The following is a 26,468-nucleotide window of genomic DNA, read 5'->3' as shown; positions in this document are numbered from 1 at the left end:
AGACCGAAAGATTACAGCAAGCACAATTGCTATAAGGCTGAATGCTCCACGGGAAATATATTGACAGCATATAAATCCTATCTTTACTCATTAGGATTACAGTTTGGTGTTATATGGTCAGGGAACAGAAATGACTGTAGTTAAAACTAGCTGCAAACGCCTATAACCCATATAACTAGGTGCAAACATGTCTTCTTTATAAGTGAGATAATGTAATGCTATTCTTATTTATTTAATAGATAATCATTTCTATAATAGATATGAGACATTTGCTGCTTAATAGGACTGAATGTGTTAAAATAAAACATATTTGGGGTAATTTTATATCCTCCTTGTCTGCTATTGTGTCAGAGCACTTTCCATTCAGCCAGCGTTGCTTCTGGCCTCCTGTTTGTTTATTCCTCGTATGTCCTCCCAGTTAGGATGAAGCAGGCATGTAGACATGAAAACAAATAAAAAGGATGAATGTCCACTTTTTTTTTTTTTTTCTCATCCACAATTGACATTTGAGCTATTTATGATGTACACTAAGTGGACTACTAAAGAAAGGTTACGTTTTAGCAAAGGTTTAAGATTCTTTTTATCTTGAATACATTTTTGACCTTGCCTCATTTCAATATGCATCAACTAATATTTCTACTTTGACAGGACTATTTCTTTTAATCAGGCTCCCTCTAAATTTCTGATCATTATCGCCTGCTCCTGTCAATATTTGCAACTGATCGCCCCCGCCCCAACAATACTTAAATTAATGCACTGTATGATTCAATAAATATATATATTTGCTGATATATCCACTAAATGCTTTACTGCAGTTAAACAGGAGCAGAATAAATGGAATATATTTAACCAAACATCTAAGGCTTTAAATCACAGTTTTAAAACCCCAAAAATAATATATATGTGCTGTAAAAAAAAATGAAAACATTAGTAAGAAAATCTATAAAACTGAATCAGAAAAAAGAAATAGGCTACATTTGAAATTGCTGAACATTAATAGCAAACAATGGCTCAGGACATACAAACATCCTGCACATTTTTGAATTAAGAAGTCCTCCACGACTCACAGCAGACATCAGCATGAAGCCAATATAAAGAACAAAAGCAGCAGAAGAAGAAAAAACAGTGATGGTTGTTTTTGAAAAAGGTTGATTTTTTAATTTCCTGGACAAAAATAAGACAAAAATGACATAGCAGGGCAGGAAATATACAACTATCTGCCACAGGGCATCTACAATGGTGTTTGGTGAGGCTACTTTTGCTTTTAAATTTTTTCTTCCTTACATTTGTATCTAAAAATATAAACGAAAAGAGAAAATGACACAGAGGTGTGTAAAAGATATATGGCCAAAAACAAAATGCTGTTAGGAAGACAGATAAAGATGAACAGTGACTGTTCTGGTGGACAGTTTGGTCAGGAGAATGAGTCTGATGGGATCGAAAATGCCTAGATAGATGAAAACTCCTCATCTTAAGAGATGAGTTAGAGAACATCCTGAGGAAAAGGAGGATCCTGATTTTTTTTGACAACCACCTAAATGCAGTTATGACAGCTGAAATGTCAGGTTTTTCTGTACTGGGCTAACCACAGGGGCTTTGTAGGCTAAATCATCAGGTTAGTGAATCCTAATAACAAATATAATTTATTTATTATCATTTTATTATCATCACAGGACGTACTGAACCACTTCCCACACCTGGTATCAACAGGGAGGCCAATGGAAAATGGAAGGAATGTGACTATGTGGACAATATTTCAGCCGGCTGAACATCCAGGGAGCAGAGTCAAAATGTCCTCACTGAAGCCACTGGCCCCACACCATACTCAAAGCACAACGTCAATGGTGCGCTCACAGCTTTCCTGTGCTTTATTGATCCAGGCAAGCTAAAGCACATCCAGGAGTGTACTGTTGCTGAGATGCATCAACACCACAGTGACAGCTCAGATGTAATGATGGTGGCCACACTAAAAGCCTTCATTGGCCTCTTGTATATGTTGTATATTCAGGAAGCAAAACATTTGAACTTGGATAATCTCTGGTTTGAAAAGTGGGTCTTCCAGTTTTTCAAGAAAACAATGTCAAGAAAGAGGTTCAAAGAAATCATGAGATTCCGTTTCAACAAGAAGGAAACCTGACCCGCACGATTGGTGGATGAGAGGTTTGCACTGTTCTCTGCTACCTGGAACAGGTTTGTTGTGCTCTCTTCACTGACTTTTGATCTACTTATCTGTCTTTCTCTCCTGGATGAAGCCACTAAAAGACCTATTACTGCCATTAACCTTGTTCTTTTCTTTAACAAAGAAATGACTCCTGGGTCAGTGCTTCTGTGTGTTTTTTTGTGTATGGTCTGTTTTCTCAAACCCCCAGTTGGTCAGGGTAAATGGTTGTTTACTCTGAGCCTTGTTCTGCTGAATATCTATTCTCATTAAAGGGGAGTTTTGAAGTGGCGCTGCTGCTTCTCCTCATCAAAAGGAGTCAGTTGAGGTCGTTCGGGGATCTGATCTAGATACCTCACAGGGCTTCCTTTTGGAAGTTTTCTCTGCACGTCCCACTGGGGAACATCCAGAACTCACTGGAGGGACTACATATCCTGTTTTGCGAACCCCCAGAATAAGCTGGAGGATGTCACTGGGGAGAGTGATGTCTGGATTTCCTTTCTGGACCTGTTACCCCACCACTGTGACCCAGTTTGTTAGGTTAGGAAAGGGACTAGAAGGAGCCTCATCACCTCTCCCACAGGATGGGATAAAAATGCTGAAATTATGCTGTAAAAATGTTAATATCAGTGAGTTGTGTTAACAACTTTAATTCATACTAGATAAAGAGTTTGTTCAATGGGCCGTTGGCTAAGTAGTTAGAGCCTGCTAGTTCTAATTATGTTAAACCATTCTTAATTTGAGTCAGTCAGTCATTCTTAATTTGGGGCTGCACGGTGGCACAGTTGGTAGCACTGTTGCCTTGCAGCAAGAAGGTCCTGGGTTCAATTCCCAACCTGGGGTCTTTCTGCATGGAGTTTGCATGTTCTCCCCGTGCATGCGTGGGTTCTCACCGGGTACTCCGGCTTCCTCCCACAGTCCAAAGACATGCCTGTTAGGTTAATTGGTAACTCTAAATTGCCCTTAGGTGTATGAATGAGTGTGTGCATGGTTGTTTGTGTGTTGCCCTGTGATGGACTGGCGACCTGTCCAGGGTGTACCCTGCCTCTCGCCCATAGACTGCTGGAGATAGGCACCAGCTCCCCCGCAACCCACTATGGAATAAGCGGTAGAAAATGACTGACTGACATTCTTAATTTGTGCAGAGAATTGGTCTGTGTAGGCAGGCAATATTTTGAAGTGTGTAACTTTTTTAGTTTGGTTATTTTGTGCTCCGAATAAAATTGTGAATAAAGCAATAATACAAATATCAGAAATGATGAAACTGTTGTCTTTTTTTCACTCAGATAAATTTGTGGTGCAGTTAGCACCTTTTTTCTGACATGCTCACTTGTGGTCTTCATACCCTGCAACTCCACATATGATTAAACATGTTTTGATCAAATAACAAAGAGGTTAATTACTCGGTTAAAGATCACTGGCAGAGCAATTCCCACATCTTATTTACTAAATGTGATGCTTAGCTGGAATTAAAGAAGCTATAATGATTACAGGGACTGTGCAGCCATGGAAGACTGTAACTGTACAGTTTTCTCAAGAAGTCAGGATAGAAGGAGAAAAAAACCCTTCCAGCATGGGATTCTTCGACTGATGATGTAGCTGCACACTCTAGGCTGCTGCTGCCGCACCCCTCCTGCAGCATTTCAATTACTGGATCATCCTCAGTAAAGGCAAGACCCCAATTAGTTTCTGGGCGACCACAGGGGCGAGAGGCGCCAGAACTGAAGGAAGACTAATTAGCAGAATAGAAAGGTCCCCAGCACACTCCGAGTACTAAATGAAAGTACAAGATGATATAAAATTCAAAAAGACATAAAATATAAATCACAGCACAAAAATAGTAGCACCAAGATCAGTGTACCGGCTAAACGACTGTAAATATATACAACCCAAAAGAAAGTTATCATCTGGTAGTCTCCTACAATACAAAACTGGTATAACATATGAAGTCACTGTGGAGTGCAATGGAAAAGTTTAGTTTCATTCTAACCACAAAGATCAATGTATTTTATTTGGATTTAATGTGAGAGACAAACCCATATAGAGAATAAATGTGAAGTGTGAGGTAAGAAAGCATGCCAATTAGAAGTGCAGTGTAGACTAGCACTATTTTAAATCACACTTATATATAATTTATAAGGTAAAGCAGTCTCAAATATTTCACTATAGTAAATACTTCCATTTAGAAACTGAGTGCAGAATGGAAGACAGAGCTATAGGTACCCTGGCTCTAATGCTCTGGAATCAGCTTCCTGCCTGGCTGAGGAATGCTGATTCCTTTTAGTCTTGGCTTAAAATACTGCCTGTTCAAAAGGGCTACATTTTAAAATTTCCAACTTTTTAAACAGCATCTGATTTGTAGATTGCCAATTTAATACTTGTTTTATGTTGTCGAGACACCTCTAGCCATTCATTAATCGCAACCAGAGGTAGCAATATTCCACACAGCTGTGCTTTCTAAAAATAAAGCATGCAGTTCAGGACAACAGGAGATGTGAGGCATCAATGTGGATGGAGGATAGATAGATAAATAACTACACAGGTGAAGCTCACTAACCTTCATACAAGTCAGCCCATGTGTGTGTGTGGCTGGGTGAGTCAGAGGCGGGCTAGCTCTGAGAAGCACAGACTTATTCTTTGGAGCTTTAACACAAGTCCTTCACAGAGCCCTCTTCTCTCATCCTAGGTTTTACATCAGCTTCTCTCTCAATGGTGAGTATTTGCAAAGCATTTAAGACTAGTTGTTAAAATGGAGTCAAACAGTTGGATGCGAATACCCTTACCACAAAAATAAGATGTTTAACATAACCAAGAGGTGCAGCTTTCCTCAGGACAAGGCATGCAGTGTTCAGCCGAGGGAATCCAACATTGTTGAGTTGTCTCTGGCCTGTTTTAGGCCAAAAAGATGTTAGGTCATGTGCACTTTATATGTCCTCCCTCCTCCACTGGTAGGTCCAGGGCTGCAGCTCAAACCCTGGCCAGAAGAAGTTCACTAGAGTCTTTTGGAGACTGTGTATAAGAGATGATGGTGGAATTGGTGCAGTCAATACGCTCGGTGCATGCATCACTTCCTCATTTGGAGTGAGGATGGCACGATGTTTCCGGTCAGTATGCGGAAGTGCCGGTGTTATGGCTGAGTCTACGAAGTTCACAGGGTGCCTTTTGTCGTTACCAAAGTTTACCGTTAACAATGTGCGTTGCATTGTGAGAGCATCAAGTACAACGCCACAGAGTAAACCCAAAAAGGGTTTCAGTCCCCTTTACTCTGAGTGCAACCATTTGCCTTCAGAAGTGTCCTGATGATTGCTAATGACTAAATAGAGTCATCTGATGCATAAACTATTCTCAGTACAAATACAGCTGCACTGTGATGGCCTCAGAGGTTGGTTAAGAGAATATTGGGGAGCAAACAGCATCATGAAATCCAAGGAACACACCAGACAGGTTAGGGATTGATGCTGTGCAGAATGGTACACAGAAGTGTTTGACCTGCTGTCATTACGTTATTGAAATTACAGTTTTGCCCGTTTACATGTCATGTAGGACGTGTAAATGGACAGGTGATTAGTAGAAAAGACTCACATATAAATAACAAAACGATTTTCAAGAGCAGTGAGGTGACTAGCTAGCACAGTGGACGCTTTCAGCGACTACCGGACATTTACAACCATCCTGATTTTTTTGTGGAAATTACTTCACGTTCCTACGTGCAAATAGTCCATTTATTCAAGAGGAGCTAAAAACCATTCCCCAATCAGGAGATCTGAGGCAGCAGCCATTTCCACTTGGACAATCTGACATGAACTCCATCCATGACACACTTCCTGTCATTTTCCAAAAATGTGTTTGACCCCAAAAACACACCCAAAAATGTTAAGCTTGGTTAACCTAATGAATATAACCTGATAATTTGGGAAGACTTTTGTTTGTGCATGCGCCAACCTTTAAAGCAGATCTCTTTTCCTAATTCACATTAGTGTTCTGAACTCTAAGCACTGTTGAAGAACCTTCACATCATTCTGATGTTTGGAATCAGCAACTGAAACACCGACTGAATCAGCGTCATATTCCATTTCGTCTACCTCTGCTGCTTTAGCTGCAAACTGGGCCGCTGCATCCTCAGCTGCTGGCAGCTTGAGGAAGCCTTTGAAACATTGATTCCAGCTTTCCCAGAGTCCTCGTTGACAGGCTGTACTTCATTCTGACCGCTGCTTCCCTCCCCAGCCTGAGAGATACCCCCTCCTCAGCTCCTTATCAGGAGCACTGACAGTCAGGGATGCCACGGCATATCAGTTTGTCAGCTCAGCTGGGTCCTCTTTTCATGTAGGCAAGCATCCCGTTTGTGTCCAGTATCAGCAGTCAAAGCACTCCATGTTTCACCATATAGGACCCATCTTCATATTTTACTCTGAATGACACTTCCAGCTGCTGTGTAGGAGAATTAAATATTCAACACATGCATCCTAAAAGATTAGACATGCTTTCAGGTTTCACTGTTACATCCCAAACCCAAAGATTTAAAACTGATGGAGATGAACGGGGCACGAGACACCTGAAATAATTCAATTCAATTAAATTCAGTTTAATTTATATAACTCTCAAGGGACTTCACAAAGTCAATTCAATCGAATCATACAGATTTCAAGTCAGGTACAAACATACCAATTCTCGCTCGACCACACAACAAGTAAAACCCATCCTTTATTTTATTTCTTTCTTAGAAAGCCTGGGCAGGGTAAGAGGTTTTAGTGCGATGAGATTCGCTAGTTAGAATCTAATGTGTTCTGAATGATATGTGCATGTAACTTTGTTATTGAAACTTTGATGTGCTGTGTTGATGCCTGGAAGCAGCTGCACTCCCAGCTCTGTGCATGTTTTGTGGGGTATTGAACACCTGAGAGGTGCACAGTGAGACTGGACTGTTAAAATAACCTCATGGGGAAATTCCCCATTTTCCTTTGTCTTCAACCTCACTGCTTGCTAGCTTTCCGCCAAAAGTTTTATAACTCTTTATGTGCTCAGGAGTTGGGGGAGGTTTTATGACTGAGCATAACTAAGTTACAGTGTGAGCTGCGCCCCCCACTCTCCACTCACCAGTCATATTCTCATTTTTGCCATAACTGCTGGTTTATTCAATACACACACAAGTATGCTATTTTTAATAAGTGCATAGTACATTTTTCTTGCTGTAATTTTGTCCACACTGTCAGGCTCTTATTCTTACTTTCTGTTTTCATATTTTTTTGCTTTGTGTGAATCTGTCACTTTGGATCCTGCCAAGCCTTTATTACTACATGCTCTTTAGTATTTGACCAACAGCCTAATAACAGATTTTCTTGGGGGAGGGGGGGGGGAGGGGGGGTCAGCTTGAGACTGGGGAACAGCAGTATGGCAGTCACAATCTGAAACCTGCAAGTCCTATAGAAACCTGGCAACAGGCTCAAAGAGCAATGTCCTGAGCACATCTTTCATTTCACCTCAGTAACATCTTGCACTGAAGTCTCCCAACGCCCCACTCAGTTGGGATGAGCTTAGATCTTTCCGGAGGAGGAGTGTCATCGGAGAACTGGGACCTGCCAGTGGACAAACAGGACACCTGGTGGCATTGTGCCCCATTAAAGCAGTAAAAGACCCAGCTCATCAGTAAAATGGCAGTTGCTGATGAGCTAAACTTCTGTTAAATCTTGCTCCCTCTTGCAATTGCCAGTCACAGTTGTTCTTCAAAATCAGTCTCTCTCACTCACTGCATTAACTGATTCTGGAGCAGATGAAAGTTAGATCTGAGCCTAGCCAAGAAACTGTCTCCAATTCACTTCTGCTGTGACCAGCTCTTAAACACTGTCACTCTTTGGTTGAAAAATATTTCCTTATGTGTAACTTTGAGCTATCTTTGGACATGCCAATAAGCTGGATGGTGGTGCTGTCAGTGTGATACATACAGGGGGTTGGACAATGAAACTGAAACACCTGGTTTTAGACCACAATAATTTCTTAGTATGGTGTAGGGCCTCCTTTTGCAACCAACACAGCGTCAATCCGTGGGTCAATTCGTCCGTCTTGGGAATGACATATACAAGTCCTGCAGAGTGGTCAGAGGGATTTTAAGCCATTCTTCTTGCAGGATAGTGGCCAGGTCTCTACGTGATACTGGTGGAGGAAAACGTTTCTTGACTCGCTCCTCCAAAACACCCCAAAGTGGCTCAATAATATTTAGATCTGGTGACTGTGCAGGCCATGGGAGATGTTCAACTTCTCTTTCATGTTCATCAAACCAATCTTTCACCAGTCTTGCTGGGTGTATTGGTGCATTGTCATCCTGATACACGGCACCGCCTTCAGGATACAATGTTGGATGCACATGATCCTCAAGAATGGTTCGGTAGTCCTTGGCAGTGACGCGCCCATCTAGCACAAGTATTGGCCAAGGGAATGCCATGATATAGCAGCCCAAACCATCACTGATCCACCCCCATGCTTCACTCTGGGCATGCAACAGTCTGGGTGGTACGCCTCTTTGGGGCTTCTCCACACCGTAACTCTCCTGGATGTGGGGAAAACAGTAAAGGTTGACTCATCAGAGAACAATACATGTTTCACATTGTCCACAGCCCAAGATTTGCGCTCCTTGCACCATTGAAACCGACGTTTGGCATTGGCATGAGTGACCAAAGGTTTGGCTATAGCAGCCCAGCTGTGTATATTGACCCTGTGGAGCTCCCGAAGGACAGTTCTGGTGGAAACAGGAGAGTTGAGGTGCACATTTAATTCTGCCGTGATTTGGGCAGCCATGGTTTTATGTTCTTTCGATATAATCCGGGTTAGCACCCGAACATCCCTTTCAGACAGCTTCCTCTTGCATCCACAGTTAATCCTGTTGGATATGGTTCGTCCTTCTTGGTGGTATGCTGACATTACCCTGGATACCGTGGCTCTTGATACATCACAAAGACTTGCTGTCTTGGTCACAGATGCACCAGCAAGACGTGCACCAACAATTTGTCCTCTTTTGAGCTCTGGTATGTCACCCATAATGTTGTGTGCATTTCAATATTTTGAGCAAAACTTTGCTTTTACCCTGCTAATAAAAACCTTCACACTCTGCTCTTACTGGTGCAATGTGCAATCAATGAAGACTGGCTACCAGGCTGGTCCAATTTAGCCATGAAACCTCCCACACTAAAATGACAGGTGTTTCAGTTTCATTGTCCAACCCCTGTATTGTCATTGTATTAAATATAAACTGCAAAGTAGTGGTGCTTTGATTAAACTTCCTGGTGTTGTCTTAGCACAACTGCTAATTGTTTTTCCCTGTCTGTGCCTGTGAATATGCATGTGTGGAGACTTCAGGTATAGAATGACCCAGTTGTTGTAGGCATTCATCATCACTGTTGTATAATAACTGAGTAAATCTTTAGGAAAAGATAGCAGATTGATATTTTAACAATTCTATGTGGTCACAGCTAAAATTAAGATTTAATTTTGGTTTATTACTAATTTATCTACTACAGCCAATTAGTTTTCACAGACCCATTTTTTCAGTATAGCATGTCAGTGAAAACAAAACAGGTTGGCTGTACAGCTTCTACAGAGCTGTTTGGCTCTCTGTGAGGTAGGTAATTTTCCTTTTATGATTTTTTTTGCCTGCAGGTTCTCAGTCGGGAAATGATCCCATTTCCCTGCAACCTAAAGAATCAAAGCATGCCGGTTCTACATAAACGTAATTTTTTCTTCCTATTGCCTTCCATATCTTTCTGTGCTCCTATTTGGCTTGGTCTGCACAGGCTGAATGGAATTGTGAAGAAGGAAATGTTTGTGCAGTCATATCCGGTCTGTGCAATCATGGCAAGCAGTTCTTATCCCGAAGAAGTGTAGCAGCATGTTTGTCTTTCACTTGTCTAGTTTGTCTTGTATTGCCTTGTCAAGATGATTTCTCCTGGAGAAAAAGATGGAGTGTTTCCAGAGACATGATTGCACTACAAAACAACTCTGCATATCCCACAATCCAGCAGCGGCTTTGCCTCAGGATATTCAGAATCCTGTCAGAGTCATCAGCTCCATGAATGCATGCTAAATGTTCACCTTCCTTTCACTGGAAAGAAACAACATGATTAGTTTTAACTCCGTGTTGAAATTTCAAGTGAACTTAAGTCTGTCACATGGATTTAGAAGCTTTTAAACATAGATGAAAAGTAGATTTGATTGCTGGGGCGAAGGGAAACATTTCATTGTCAGAATGCATTACTAAATCTCAACAAAAAAACGTCCTTGTAGTTTACTGGGATTGTATGTGCTGGACTGACACAAAGTAGACTTTAACTGTGAAGTGGAAGGAACATGGATATTTTAGTTTTTAAGTTTTTTTTTCAGATAAAAAATGTGCTGTAAATTTGCATTCGATCCTCCTGAATTAATACTTTGTAGAACCACTTTTCTCTGCATTAACAGCTGCATATCTCTTAGGGTATGTCTCTACTAGCTTTCATCAGATAATGGAATTCTATTATTCTTTGCCAAATAGCTCTACCTCAGCCTGGGTGGGCAGAAATAGCCAAGTTTTCTAGTCTTGCCATTGATTTTCAGTTGGATTTAGATTTAGACTTTAAGTGGACCATTATAACATATGAATATGTTTTGATCTAAACTTTTTCATTGCAGCTCTGGCTGTATGTTTAGGGTTTTTGCTCTGCTGAAATGAGAAACTCTGCCTGTCTCAATTATTTTGCTGCCTCTAACAAGGTTTTACAAGATCTCTCTGTTATAGTTGCTTCCATCTTCATATCAACTCTGACCAGCTTCCCTATGCCTGCTGAAGAAACATCCCCACAACATAATGCTGCCACTACTGTGGAGTGAAACACAAAACACACTTGCAATCTAGTCTGTGGCACTCAGGGCAAAACAGTGAAACAAAGTATTTTATTACAAGCACATAACTAATGACTTGACATGAAGATGAAACAAAATGAAACTATTTAACCTTTTCTCTTGAGGGTTCAGTCAAAGCCTTCCTCAAAGAACTTGCAGGCTCTGATGACTCACCACTCATACATAAGAAAATTACCTGTATAGTCTTTATTTAATGTGCATGTTTAAAAATTTATGATAAATAAGATTAATCATAATAAATGCAGACAAAGTTTCTATTTTTATTATTGATCAATGAAGAACTCATTACATAAGGGTAGGTTTATTTTTAAAATGTATCATGTTCAGCATCATGCCTGTAAACCACACCAGTAAAAGTGTCACAAGGTGAAAAAAACACTGAACAGAAGCACCTGTCACAGAAGGAAACATGCTAACCAGAATGCAATTTTTTAGAGGCAGGAACATCATTAAGCAAAAGGAACGAGTGGCTAACTGCCAGGGCTGGCGGTAACGCTGTTTCATGTGGTGAAGATAGCTTCATGAAGGCCATCCACAGTTTTAAGATTTTGATCTGGAGCACAAAACTCTAAATATCGGGATGTACAGGACAGTCCAAACAATAAAACAGGCTCAGGAGTTGTTTCCTAAACACTGTTGTTATGATACACTTTAATTCTTGAAAATGACCTTCGAATCTCCAGCCTGTGTAATGTGCTAAATTACTAAACACCATTTATACGGAGGCAAAAGATATGATACTGTTGTGGATTTTATTTAGGCTCCAAAATAAAGTATTCTAAGTTATGATTACTATCAAAGTGTATGTACAAATTGCCAAAATACCAAAATACTATTTAAAATATTTTAATAAAAAAGTTTTTGATACTTTATTTTCAGAAGGGTATAATGTGGTTGCAAAAGTATTCTAAGCATTACCACATTTTGTAATGTAATAGCTTCAAATATCAGTATTTTAGTGGCAGTTTTGTGATCATTAAAATTAAATTCTAAAAAAGCTTGGCATGCATTTGTACGTTGCCTCTCTTTGTCAAAACGTCATGGAGCAATCGTTTGTTCCATGTACATGTCCCCAGCTTTGCAAATCTATGGACTTTTCCCTTATTCTTCTTTGCAAATTTGACAATGTCAGTTTCAGTGATGCCCAAACTGAAACTGTTAGACTAAAGGCTGCATGTCTCAATATTGAAATGTCTGTTTTTGCAGCTGAAATGCTTTGATAGGGTACACCCAACTGTTGCGACCCATTAGTACAGTATTTTAATATGTGTTTGTGTGTTTAGGTTGGGGTGTGAGTGAGTGTGTGAGTCTGTTTGCATGCTGTGTGTGGCATTTGACGTTTTGGCTTATCTGTCTGTGTAGAGAGAAGTATGAGAGCTTGCTCTGTAATTGAAATGTCATGCGTACAGGAGAGGAGTTTGACTGAACGGGAGCCTTTAGCCATGCCCCAATGAGCCAGCGACAGATGAGCAACGGCTTCCCCAATGAGAAGTGGCATACCCCTAACCCACTCCTCCTCCTCCATCCTCGTCCGTCACCCCGTCCCGGCTCCGCCACTGTCTGCGATTTCTCCCAGCCCATCTACCCTCTAACAGTGATTAACGATATTGCCCGCAAGTCACTGAAATATTAAAATAAATGGTTGGCTGAACCAAGGTCTGAAGAAAAGTCAGTGCATCTATCATTTTTATCTGAAGCTAAACTATTGTGTTATTGATGGCAGCTTCAGGCTTGCCATTCAAGTCTACTAAAGCAGGTGGCAAGGAAACTCCCAGGGTTTGATTGCTGCCAAACAGTGAGGCAACATTATTCATTTTCACATAATCCATGAATAATAGGACTGTACTGCATTCCCTTACAGATGTATTCTGTTTTTGCTATCTTGACAAGCTCAAATATTTCAGATTAAACACATTTTATTAAAAGACAAAAATAACCGAAGTAACCAAATGATGATTTTATCTGTTGAAAAGGACAAATGAATGGATCCTACACCTTAACCGTAGGCGTGTCAAAATGATGTGACCTGTTTATAAAGTATGTCATTGGGATATTTTGGTTAGGAATAATCATTTGCGGTTATATTTTTGTCCCCACAAGAAGAGTTTTTAAAAATTATTTTATTTATAACCTTTTTATACAATCTTTTAAAATTTCAATCAATTCCATTCAGATTATTTGTATAGCTCCAATAACAAACAATCCAATGATATCAGCAGTTTGGAATTCAGTTACATATGGTCCAAACGGGTCCTTGTTATACTACAATGCAGTCAAACTCAGCTATAACGCCAGTGGGTAAAATATTTTCTAAGGAACCCCAGCTGACTGCACTGAGTCAATGTCTTTGCCACAATCCCTCCTCCTGAGCAAGCATGTGGCTACAGTGATTTCTGACCAAGATTTAATAGTGGCCAATTGTCATTACTGTTTGTGGGTTTGAGGGCACAGAGCAAACACACATTATACAAAAACTAAAAGCAAAACACTCGGAGTACATCCAAGGGGAAGGAAATACTAAGTATACCGGTTAAGGCTCAGTTATAGTCAGGCTTCAGAGTATCGTGTGGACTCCGCTGACGGCACATGAACCTGATGCTGATGTTGGTGCAGTATTCTCCAAGAAGACATGTGGCTGTACACTACATAACCAGTGGAAATATAGTAAAAAAGAGAAGAAACACTTGATGTCACACCCCTAAAATGGCTCTGTACAGTACCGCAAACATTCACAAGGAAGAACTGCTTTATGGCTCTGGTACGATGGGTGGAACTGGTTTGTTTCTACCTGGATCACCACTTCCTCTGTGGACTCTTTTTGGATTTTACTAACCGATCCTGCATATTTTTCCATGTCCTACAACAAATGGACTCCTCTTTATCGAGTGCAACAGCAATCTCCTTCAGTGATTTTTGAGCCATTTCATTAATGCTGGTACAGGCGAACCTGCTCTGCGATAGCACCTTCACATTTTTCATCCATTTTAAATGTAGTGCAGCGTAGCAGTACAAACATGGGAGGTTCATGACCAGGCACTGCCACAGTGTGAAGGGGTGGGGACGGATGTTTAATGTATAAACCTAGCTTCAATGGCAGGTAGTGGCTTGTTGTAGGAGAGGAACAAAGATGAAAACTGAGTCAGTAGTGCAATTCTTTGGATGACAAAAACAGTACTAAATGATTGTCAAGGTGGGAGCTCATACAGTTTTTTATTTTTCCAAAAATGAGACAAGGTTAAGCATAATGACAGGGCTAAGTGTATCACCTGTAGAAAGAGAACACAATGTTATTCACAACAGCAGCTTAGCTGATGGCCTCCTCCAGAAGGAAGATGTGGATAAACACAGAAAACCTGTGTTTGGTGTGTCTTCTGTGGGGTGAAACAAAAACTGTGAGAGAATATAAAGCCTGCGCAGCAGTAACTGTAAATAATGTATAAGTGGAGAATATGAAAATTGGAGAAAGCCATAACTTCATAGGTAACATAAGATAACCTAGACCCCCTCAATAATACACATTACCAAAAAGAAGAGGTTCAGGCCTAGGTTTAAAAGTAGACAGGGTGTCTGCCTCACCGATAAAACAGGGAGCTAGTTTGAAAGCAAAACATCAATTATAGTTCTAGAAATTCTACAAACCAGAAGTAAAGCTGCAGTCTAAGAGCAAAGTGCTCTGGTGGAAACATATGAGATATTTGATATAAGATGAAGCTTGACTGTTGTGGTTTTTTTAAATATAGAAAGATGAATTTTAAAATTTAAAAAAATTTTCACAACTGCAGTAAAATAATCTTCTAATGGGGCGACACTTGTGATATATTCTGTACAATCCACAGAATTTGTATTCCTGACAATAGTAGCTGATGAAAATCAAACATTCCCAAGAAAATCCATAGAAGGTGAACGTGGATCATTTTTGACCCACCTGTAAAGGTTTGTGATGTTATTCCAAAAACTACAATAAAAACAAAACAAATCAAAAACAAAACAATTAAATAATAGATAAAAAAGGTAGGTAAAAATTTTAATTGCATAATATCAGTGTCCCTGGTATTTCCCATGCTTGTAGTAGGAAATGGTAACTTTTTTTTTCCAAGGATGTTGCAAGACAATGACATCACAGGGTTAAAGAAAAATAGTTTTCCTTAAACCAGTATGTGAAAAAGTTATTGTCCCCTAAATAAAAGGGGCCCCCACAACCAGGTCATAGCCTAGTACTGGGCTCTGTGTCTGTTGGTACCAGCCTGCAGAGTATGCAATAAATATGTATAGTAATTCCCATGGCACAAATGAGAAGAGCACAAGTCTATTGACATCTTCAGTTACAGAAACAATTAAGAAGAAGCACTCTTACCTTGTGGCATCAAGCACCTTCCAAAGGTGCACCACTGTGGATGGATTTTGTCCCACTCTATTTTGCAGTACTCTCTTCTTGGGAAGGTTTACAACTGCTGCATGGTTTCCCCCACTTGTCCTCCCCAAGTGAGGAGTCCTCACTGGGCTTTTTTGGAGTTCATGAGCTTTAGAAATCTATAACCTAAGAAAAATAGAATTTCTCAGACTAATGGATGTCAGTGACTTTGATTTCTGTTTGTTCTGGATTTTCTTTAGATTGGGGCATGACGTGTTGCTTTTTAAGGTCTTGCAGCCTACTTCATGTTATCAGACATGTTCTATACAAGTGAGTTCTTGTTTCTATTGGCTTGGCAGTAATTAGGCCTGATGTTGCTAGTTAAATGTAGCCCAGCCTTCCAAAAGTAGGAATTAATAAAAGTTAATTTATAATTTAACAATTACTTTTTACATAGGGCCATGTTTTAACTTTTTTACATCAATAAATACAATTATTATTGGAAAACTGCTTTCTGTATTTAATCTAGTAGTGAAAATCTGTAATGAGCAAATCATTTTGACAGGATTGCATGGATGGGTGGTATTTCACCACTACCCTTTTCTTTTGGAACTCCATGGCTTTTGAAGGGACAAACTATGACTCCCAGGGAGGTACCATGCAGAACACGGTTTAAATGGGTTAAAAAATATTAAATAATTATGTTGCCAAAGAGGGACTGTGATGCCTGTGAATACAGATGTCAATTTTGCTGAATGCTATGAGCAAGGTTATGGAAAAGAGGACAGCTTTCTCAGTTTTACCTTGGATTGTGTTGAAAGAAGAAACTCAATGTCCCAGTTTAATAAAACTCGTGTTTAACCATGTTAAAATGTTCTAAGTAATGTGTTAGAAAATCTCTCTCAAAAGCCTCCATCAACCATATGGTTAAGACGTTCCTTACACAGCCTCTGAAATAAGTGGCCATGCAGTTACTTGCAAAACATGAGTTCCCTGTTGAACCTTTCCACTTTTATCACATTACAACTACATTTTAGTGTATTTTTATAGGTTTTAATATACTAGACTAGCACATAATATTTAACTGAAAGAAGGATACAGAGTTGACTAAAATGTGGTATTTATTTGTGTCCAACTTCCTTTACTCTGACACTCGTTAATACATTTCAAGCAAACCAACTGCCATCAGAATTAAAAACTAACTCTGACTACTAACTCCGAAGACAAACATTCCCAAAGCATTATGCTGCCACTACCATGTTTAACTGTGTGGTGTGTGTTCATTGTGTTCTAACACATGTCTAAGGCCTTCATGTATTATTCACATATCACATGGTATTTGACCAGCTACCTTGAGTTTAAATTAAACACAGGATGATTTTACTGCTACTTGGACTGTACCTTGATGAATGAAGGTAAGGCACTGATTTTTAGTACTTTGTTTGTCATTACTGTTTCCTAAATCTAACATATCAAGGACCTGTTTTTTTGTATGACCATCTTTAAACAACAACTGGATGTGATGGATTGCTGCCACCAGAAGGGAGCAGTGATGTACTAAGTTGTTTGTCAAGAAGAAGAGGACACCTATATTGTTGAGGTGATACTTGCATTGCTGCTACCACAAGCAGGTAATGTTCCAAGCTGTTTGCAATGCAGCAGAAAAGACAAGTACTTGCCAGGCTTGTACATTAGATTGGCTGTCACTGACAGATTAAAGTCTTACAGAGGCCTTTAGATTGTATAACCAACCCAGAGTCCATTATCTTGTCTGATTTAAACACAGACATATATAAGTGTAACATTCATTCATATGAAGCTTTTGCCAGATTCTATAATTCATCAGAGCAATGTCAGTTGATCAAAGAGCTGACAAGAATCATCAGCAAAACGGCCACTATGGTTGATGTTAGTAGAGATAAAAAAATAAAAATAAAACTGAAAATAGCCTTAATGGTTAGAAAAAATTACTCAACATGGAAATTTGAAAACCTGTCTATAAATAGCACAACTCAGTTAAATGAGAAACCCAAAACATTACAATAAGTAACAGCAAAGAGAGAAGACATTTCTAGAGTCTTGGGTTCTAGACTCTCATTGTGGATACCAGATGAACCATCCTAATTCTGCTTGTATTCACTGAAAAACTGGCACCATTGAAAACAGCTAGAATCATACAAAGATCAATAGGATGGATAAATGTAAGCAAAGAGGAGCAAAGAGTAGCGCTGTACTTCCCCTCCACCATCTGTTTCTGTGCCTTGTTGGCCATCTGGATAAGAGTTGGATTTTGCTCGTTCCCGTCCTTACAACAAAGATTCAGCTGCCATCAAACCACAAAAGGCATGCCTTTTAGTCAGCTGCTGGCTGGCTATCTGAGCAAATAGCCTGACTAAAAAAAAAAACTGCTAATATTTACTTGTTAGATTTGTGCTATAGCAGAAGGTCAAAAAAGTGTAATATTCTTTGCAACACGCACTTCAGAGCTACCCCTAACATTAGGTGGCTTTATTTCAACTGTCCCTGGTCTCCCCTAAATATATTTGGAACCTTAAAAATCGGTATGTATTGTTATTTTGCAGCAGTAAGAATAAATGTCCCTTTACTGTTTTAAATGTAAACATCAAGATCATGGTACACATTTTTGGGTTAGTATTATGTGGTCTGTATTTTCATTGCCATGGTTCAATGGGAGCTCTTCTGACCAAATAACAAAGACAATGGTCATATGATTATGAACAATACCCAGTGTATTCAAATATAATTAAATTAAACATCCATATAAGGAGTTTGAAAACTTAAAAGCTACAAAAAGCTAGCCAATGCTAGGTGAGGGACGTTTGACATTTTCTGTTTTTTGCTATCAAAGTCCAAAATCAGATTCTGTCAATCTAATACCTAACCCAGGGGAGTTAGAATCTATCAAAATTTGATTACATTTAGACCATGTGAGCATCATTGACCTTGACATTGTATCTAATATATCTAAGTGCTGATGACAGCACTTAAGGAGCTATCAACTCCACATCTGTGATACCGGGGTTTCGGATGCCTTTGGAGAACATATGGTGAGATTTCGTCTAAATGAACTGCTTACCGAATTAGGCACGTCTTGATGACTCAACCACTGATAGCTTCATTCATCTGAAGTGGTTCTAGTAGGCAAGCCCCCTTTTTACGGTAGAAGCAGAGGGGGACTTCAGCCTTAACAGTAAAATTAAAACCATAATGGAATGTCTATCTGTAATAAAAGGACAAAAACTAATGACAAGTGTAGCCAATTTTCTGGACATGTTTGATAAGACACATCAGCAGCCACTTTGAGTCCAAACAAATCTTCAGGAAGATTTAGGTTCAGCTGCGGCTACAGTAGTTCAACAATGTTAGTTCAAAGTGCAAAGAGTGCTGAACTTTTGTTGTTATTGTATAAACATAGGCAGATAATATGCCAGTCTATAAATAAACTCTAAAAAAACTATTTAAAATATGCTGTTGTTGGTTTTAATAATATAATTCTTTTTAAGCTACAGCTTATATTGCATAGTGCTTTCCTTATTTTATGTTAAATCTTTATTCCAAAATGGATTAAAGTATTTTTTTACTCTTCAATCTAGACAGAATAATCCAAGTAACAAAGTAAAAACAGTTTGCATTTATTTCTTTTTTTTTTTGGGTAATTTATTAAATATGAAAAGAAAAATTCCATGTACACAAGTGTTCACATTTTTGCTCTCACACTCACAGGTTAGAGCTCAAGTGCATCATGTTTCATATGTTTCTAAAACGTGATTTGGGTCCACCTGCAGTAAATTCAGTTGACTGAACACAAGATTCAGAATGGGACACACTTGTCTGTAAAAGATTTCACAGTAAAAAGTGCATATCAGAGTAGAGACCAAAGATTAAAGTCAAAAGAATTGTCTTGAGATTTCATAAAGCACTGACACAAAGCAGTGTGGTCTTCGTTATATGGAAATGGGAGGTGGGGGAACTGCAACCAACAGAACCCTTCCCAAATCTGGTCACCAAGCCAAACTGAGTAAACAACTCTTGGTCAGAGAGGTGACCCAAACCCAACTGTCACTGAAGCCTAGCTTGAATGTTCCTTTGTGTCATACTGACAGGGCTGTGTGCAAGTTGGATGTGAATGTCTCTTCACTGCAGGGTGGAGGGGCAGGTGCAGTCGTCAGCTGCAACTTGTGGGGAGTAATCAGCGTTCTTTTGCTCTTGTAGAGCAGTAACCAGGCCACCATATTGTGCTCTTGTAAGTTAGAGTCTTATGATGCTTAACTAACCAGAGTCCTGTCCTCATATCCTCAGATTCCTGTTCCTGAGGGGCTTCTTGAACTCTCCACTCCAGGTCTGGTCCTCCAAGACCCACCAGGGAACGGGGGGGGGGGGGACTTCCCCTTCATTCCCCTGCCTCTTGCTCCTCGAATCCTTCTGCTCCGCTTCTCCGTCTCTGGCTTTGTTGCTTGCCTGCCTGCCTGTCCACCCTCACAGTCCTGCCACTCGTCGTTACCGAAGAACCGCAGACACCACCACCAGATCCAGCTGCCTGGCTGTCACAGTCTCTGAGAGCGTGCTCCCCCTTCTTCCAGGATCAACTCCAGGAGCAACTCCCGTTCAATAAGGGCTACTCTCCTTGTCCTCATTTCATTCAAATCATCAACCCAGCATGCCTGCGAGTAACTTTCCTCCTCAGTTTCCAGCCTGATCCAAGATCCAGACGACCACTTCCCCCAGATCATTTAATTCAATAAACTATTTACTGTGTCCGTAAGTGTCGCCTGCACCAGAGTAAATTGTGGACAATATGACACTTTGGGGATATAGAACCATTCAGATGATCAACTGATGGTAATGCACTCACAACAATGAGGCCTTCATGCCAGAGTGGCCAAATGACATGTCAGCCCACTTGAATTTAACAAAAATGGACCTCAGATTTTGTCAGATCTGTAGAAACAACTTTTCTGTTCTGCTGAATCCAAAATAAAACTTTTGTCATAACCTCCAAGCATCATGTCTTGATAAAAAGCAACCACTACTCATCACCACATTTTTAATGTGAAACATGATAGTGACAGCATCATGCTGTAAAGGAGGTTTTTGGTGGCCAGAACTGGGAAACTAGTCTGCTTAGAGGGTAAGATAACATCAGCCAAATATAGAGAAATTATTCATTAAACCGGCCTTCACCTTCCAATAGGACACTGACTTGAAGCAAAGTGTCAAGCTAACAAAGAAAGGTCCCTACAGACGTGAATGTTGTTGAGCTTCCCAGCCAGTCTCTGGACTTAAATCCAATTAAACATTTCTGGAAAAACCAAAAAATGGCTGTCTACTGATGCCACTCTTCTAAGCTGATTAAGCTTGAGTGGATCTGCAGAGAAGTAATTTCAATTCAGTTTTATTTATATAAAGCCAAATCACAACACATGTCATCTAAAGGCACTTTACAAAGTCAATTCAATAGAATCATACATATTTTAAGCCGAGTACATACATTTCAATTATTCAAATTGGTTAAAAAGTTTTTCTATCTAAGGAAAGCCAGCAGATTGCTGAGTGAGAGGTCATTATGTCCTCCAGCAGCCTAAGCCTATAGCAGCATAACTACAGATAGCTCAGGATAACCTGAGCCACTAATTATAAGCTTTATCAAAAAGGAAAGTTTTAAGCCTAGCCTTAAAGGTAGACAGGGTGTCTGCCTCATGGACTAAAACCTGGAAAACACTCAAATTCAGCAGCGCTTATAAAGACATACGCAAGAAGACTTGAGGCGGTATTTGCTGCCCAAGATGCTTCAACCAATCATCCATTTGGTCTTGATGCATAGAAACCATTGGCAAGAAATAGGAAATCTCTATACTTAGAGAATGTTCTATCAGCTGTTTTTCTTATCATGATAAAAAAAAGAAATAAAAAAATTTGAACCACTAATGAAAGTAGTGAAGGTTACCACCTATATGTTCTTGCAGCTGCAGAAAATTGAATTTAGGTGTTCCAACTTCTTCCATGCATATAGCTTCAACAAACATTTGTCGAGGAATTTGTTCAATAAATTTTGGTGGAGTACCATGATAGGAAGTCAACTGTGCAGTCCAGTCATGAAATTTCCTTCCTACTAAATATTCCACAGTTAACTGTGGTTTTATAAGGTGGAAGTGATTGGGAACGATAGCAGCTCTGTCACAAAGTGGTGCTGAGGGGATTATGGTGTGGGCCTGTTTTTCAGGATGGCAGATCGGCCCCTTAATTCCAGGTAAAAAAAAACTCTTAATGATCAGTTTACCTAGACATTTTGGAGAGTTTCTTGCTCCTAGCCTTGTGGGAACAGTTTGGGGATGACCCCTTCTTTTTCCAATATGATCAGTGCATCAATGCACAAATCAAGGTCCTTAAGAACATACATATATGAACAAGTTTGGTTTGGAAGAACTTTACTGGCCTGTACCAAGTCCTGAACTAAACCCAATAGACCACCTGTGGGATGAAAAAGGGCGTTGACTGTTAGCCCTCTGATCCAACATCAGTGTCTGACCTTACCAATGTTTTTCTTGAAGAAAGGTCAAAAACAAAAAGAGACCTTTTAAAAACCTTTCACGGAGGAATTGAAGCTGTTATAGTTGCAAAAGGGATGACAATTATATTAAAACGCTATGGATTAAACATGGGATGTCCTTATGGCTCATGTGTGTGTAAAGGCAGACAAGCTCATTTATTTTCCAGTATAGTGTGTAATACTAGAACTTCTAACCTTTTCATATTTTGTCATACAATCTTGCCACAGATTTTTCATGTGACTTTGGTCAGGACTTTGACTGGGCCATTCTAATGCATGAATATGCTTTGATCTAAACCATTCTCTCTTCTGCATGTTTGAGTTGTTGTCATGCTGGAAGGTAAACCTCTTTTATGTGCCACTTTCCATAAAGGTCAGGTTTGTAGATTTTATACTACAAGTTTCAGTTTTCAGAACACCCAACCCACTGCAACCTGGAATGTGATTGTCATTAAATGTGAAATAAATCTGGGAAGATTAACTGTGCTGTCTGAAATCTCATTGTGGTGCAGTTGTAAGGAACCCAGCAGTTCATTTTGGTCAACATGTACTGGAAAGTTGATCTTCTCACCTCTCTAACCCTCTGACAGAAAAGGGCTATTAAATTCAACTATGTAAGAGAGAACCAAAAAAATATATTAAAGTCCCCATAAGTTTATATTAGGACCAATTAAAAGGAGAAAGAAAAACTGATATTCAGTGGAAACCAGGACAGAAAGCCATTTTCTTTGTGCATGTATCATCCAGGCTGTCTGAATCAGGGTATATGGACTGTCTCATCTGCATAACTAGTTTTTCCTTGAAACAGGTCGGGGTCAGTGCTTGATTTATAACACAGGAGGTCTTGCTCCTTCAACATTTGTATTCCTGTGCAGTCACTAAAGCCTTGTAGAACTTTTTCATTAGTGGCCCAGATGATCTGTAATGACTAGTGGCACAGAATTCAGATTTAAAAACTTCCTTAACCCATGGAAAAATATATAAAAGTGTTTTTTTAACATTTTAAATAAATAGAAAAGAAAATCAGTATTATACAAATGAAAGATGGAACATTGGCATAGGAAAGGAAAACAGTTTGACCACAGACCAAAATTAATGATGTTTTAGTTAATTAGTTTAAATAGAAGTCAAAGGCAACTGTAAAAAATGTGTTTTTACCTCCTTTTTCAAAATTTTCAAAGACCAAGGACTATGATGTTTAAATGGGCTCAGGTTTAAATTGTATTTAAGTAGTCTGTCATCCACTGTTTTGGGGTTTTAGTGGCTTTTAACACGTCTGGCACCAAAATAAAAAAGAAGCTTCCACGGATCCTTTTGGCCTTGTTTATTGCTGCCATTTGGGTCCCACCTCCATGGCCGCACAACTAATCTGACAAGCCTGAGACATCCTGACTGTTGAAGTAAGAATTAACACCATGGTGAGACCAAAAAAACTGTCTGAGGCATTCAGGAAGAAGATTGTAGCCGCCCGGTAAAAGATTTAAAGAGGTCTTAGAAGAATTTGGAGTTAGCCATTTCCCTGAATGGAAAAATGTTTCCATGTTAATGAAATTCAAAACTGCAAACATACCGTCTGGCCGTGGGAAACGACTTACTGAAGGTTTTTCAAGAAAAGTGGGCAGAATACACATTTTCGGGTGATATCTATTGTTCAATGCGTACACAAGTTTAGAGATTACAGTTAAGCCCAACAACTTTCACACCCCTGGCAGACTTTAGGTTTAAAGTGAATGAAATAGTTTTAAATCTAAATCTGCCAGAGGTATGAAGAATTTGGGGATTATCCATATATGTAAAAATAAATGTAATGTAAATATTAAGGTAAGCACCCAGAAAAAATGGTCCAGTTCCGATTGTATTTTGTCCACATGTAGAGCAGCCATTGTTATAGATATGATTTGATTTGGAAGAAGCTGTTTAATTAGTGTGGCATACAGGTGTGAGGACACTGTTGTGGATACGTGAGGGCACCTTTACACACTTTGTCATTCCACACAGTGCTTGGCAGCAGTATTTATACCCCTTAGGTTTTTTTGTCACAACCACAAACTTTAATGTGTTATTTTGATTATAGGTTTTTTGATTATCGGAAACTGGAGTGGGAGGAAAATGATAGCTGAAAGTCATTTTGGGAATGTCTCTACTAGCTTTTCAGATCTAGAAACTGAAAGCTTTGCACATTTATAGCTTAAACTCAGTCAGGCTGGATAGAAAGCATTTGTTGAACAGCAATGTCTTGTCACAGATTACTGAATTTAGATCAGGATTTTGACAGGACTTTAACCAATGTATATGCATTCATTCATTCATCTTCTATAGCGCTTATTCCATAGTGGGTCACGGGGGAGCTGGTGCCTACCTCCAGCGATCTACGGGCGAGAGGCAGGGTACACCCTGGACAGGTCAACAATCCATTGCAGGGCAACACAGAGACATACAGGACAAACAACCATACACACACTTATTCACACCTAAGGGCAATTTAGAGAGACCAATTAACCTAACCTAACAGTCATGTTTTTGGACTGTGGGAGGACACCGGAGAACCCGGAAAAACCCTTGCATGCACGGGGAGAACATGCAAACTCCATGCAGAAAGAGTCTCGGCCAGGAGTCAAACCCAGGACCTTCTTGCTGCAAGGCAACAGCGCTACCAACTGCACCACCACCTGTGTAGCCCCTGGATATGCTTCAATCTAAACCATTCCATTGTAGTTCTGGTTGTATGTATAGGGTAGTGCTGCTTGAAGGTGAACCTCAGCCCCAGTCTTTTGCAACCTCTAACAAGTTTACTTCCAGGATTAACCTGCATGTAGTTCAATTCATCTTCCCCAGCAACTCTGGCCAGCTTTCCAGTCTCTGCTGGAGAAAAGGTTTCTCAAAGGATAATATTGCCAGCACCATATTTCACAGCAGGGATGGTGTGTTCAGGGTGATGTTTAGTGTTAGTTTTCCACAAAACATGGTAATTTTGTTGTAGCTTTTTATGCCATATATTTGCACTGTCTCAGCCACACTAAAAACAAATCTGTGTCAAACTTCCACTTATCTGGTCGGAAGAGAATCACTTTCAATTGAATTATCCAGAATACCTTATAATTGAAATAAATATTACACACATAAACATAATGATTTACAGCCTAAAACATCATTACACATGTATTATGAGTGTAAACTCTGCAGGCCTTGTCTTCCATAATTTCACAAATGTGGGTGTTGTGGAGAGCACATTGTGTCTTGTGTTAACAGAAGTAATCCATGTTGTTCTCAGATGGGGGCTGGGTGTTGCACACATAAACATGTCGGCTCGTCGGGTAGGATGTAGTGTAGCTGCCACCTCACTAATCTGTCAACAGGGAATCATGGCCCAGCTTAAGACTCATAAATAAATGACACATTTTGTTTACTTAGATAAAACAAGGCCTATTGTAGACATTATCAGATTATGGAAAATGTATGTTTACTTGTTAAAACTGTTTCTTAGAACTGAGTAATAAAAAAGGTTTGCTAATGAGGGAACGACTAAAATATATAGTTTACTTTTGAATCCTAGTTGTAATGCTACAACTCTGCCAGAGTTTAAATGCTAAAGGCAGTGAGAGATCCCATAAAACGTCTAAATGACAAGTTATATCTTAGTCTCATTTTCAAGGACGGTCTGAGCTATATGTGACCTCAAAGTAAGTCTTTTATCAGCTTGCTTTTACCCATGACAAAAGGTGGAAAAAGGGATTCCATTTTTTTCTACATTTTAGATATTGTACAGCCTCATCCAGTCTGGGAAAATGGGATGACTCTTTGGTAAAGACATGAGAGACTGAAACACTGTCCTAGGTTTCTCTTGTGGTAATGGAATCAACATTATTCATGCTGAAACTGTCACGAACTGTAAGTATTTAAATTTGTGTGTGCGTGTGTGTTTATTTTTGACTGTTACGGCTGGTGGCCGTATGTACGTACGTGTGTATATGTTAGTTTTTTACCTTCATCAGCAGCCTGGCCGGCCGATGTCGCTGCAAAGCGCCGTTTTCCTCCGTGCTGTTGGTAGTGCTGTTTCTGATGGGATTCGATTTCTTCTTCTTCCCTAAGCCTCCCCTGGATAATCTCTTCTTCGCTGGATACACTCTTCTTCGTTGTTCCTGACGGACTCTGATCACCCTGCGCGCTCTGCACTCCTCCTGCTGGACGTCTCCGGGAGTTCATGTTGGACTATTTATTGCCTAGTCCTTCCAGATTTGCCGCCAATCACAAGAGACCACACTATATAAACTCTCTGCACCTGCCATTAAGGGCGGCTGTGATTTGGACTGAACAGCTCGCCACCTTTGACCAGGGTGTTTTGAAACATTGACTTTTCCTGTGTGCTCACCTGCTTGATGGTTAGTTTGACTCCAACTTGACTCAGAGGAGTCTCTTTAAAGCTTATTAAGCTTTCTCTTGAATTGTTTGTTTGCTTGTTGTTAGCTGGGACTCTCTAATTTAAGAAACTGTTGAGTTAGCTTGTC

The 26,468-nt window shown here is 39.7% G+C and overlaps 1 long non-coding RNA gene across 1 annotated transcript; it reads right to left on the bottom strand.

Moving 5' to 3' along the window:
* Positions 1-14,257: 14,257 nt before the first annotated feature.
* LOC124858437 lies at positions 14,258-26,115 on the bottom strand. Its single transcript, XR_007035838.1, has 3 exons — positions 25,947-26,115; positions 15,399-15,581; positions 14,258-14,415 (listed from the first exon to the last, which is right to left on the bottom strand). It is a non-coding gene; the product is annotated as an uncharacterized LOC124858437 (long non-coding RNA).
* Positions 26,116-26,468: the final 353 nt, after the last annotated feature.

This window comes from Girardinichthys multiradiatus, chromosome 21 (assembly GCF_021462225.1).
Source record: "Girardinichthys multiradiatus isolate DD_20200921_A chromosome 21, DD_fGirMul_XY1, whole genome shotgun sequence".
In the NCBI taxonomy this organism is placed as follows: Eukaryota; Metazoa; Chordata; class Actinopteri; order Cyprinodontiformes; family Goodeidae; genus Girardinichthys; species Girardinichthys multiradiatus.
The sequence above is the reverse complement of the archived record's forward strand: the minus strand, read 5'-3'. Positions and strand labels throughout refer to the sequence as shown.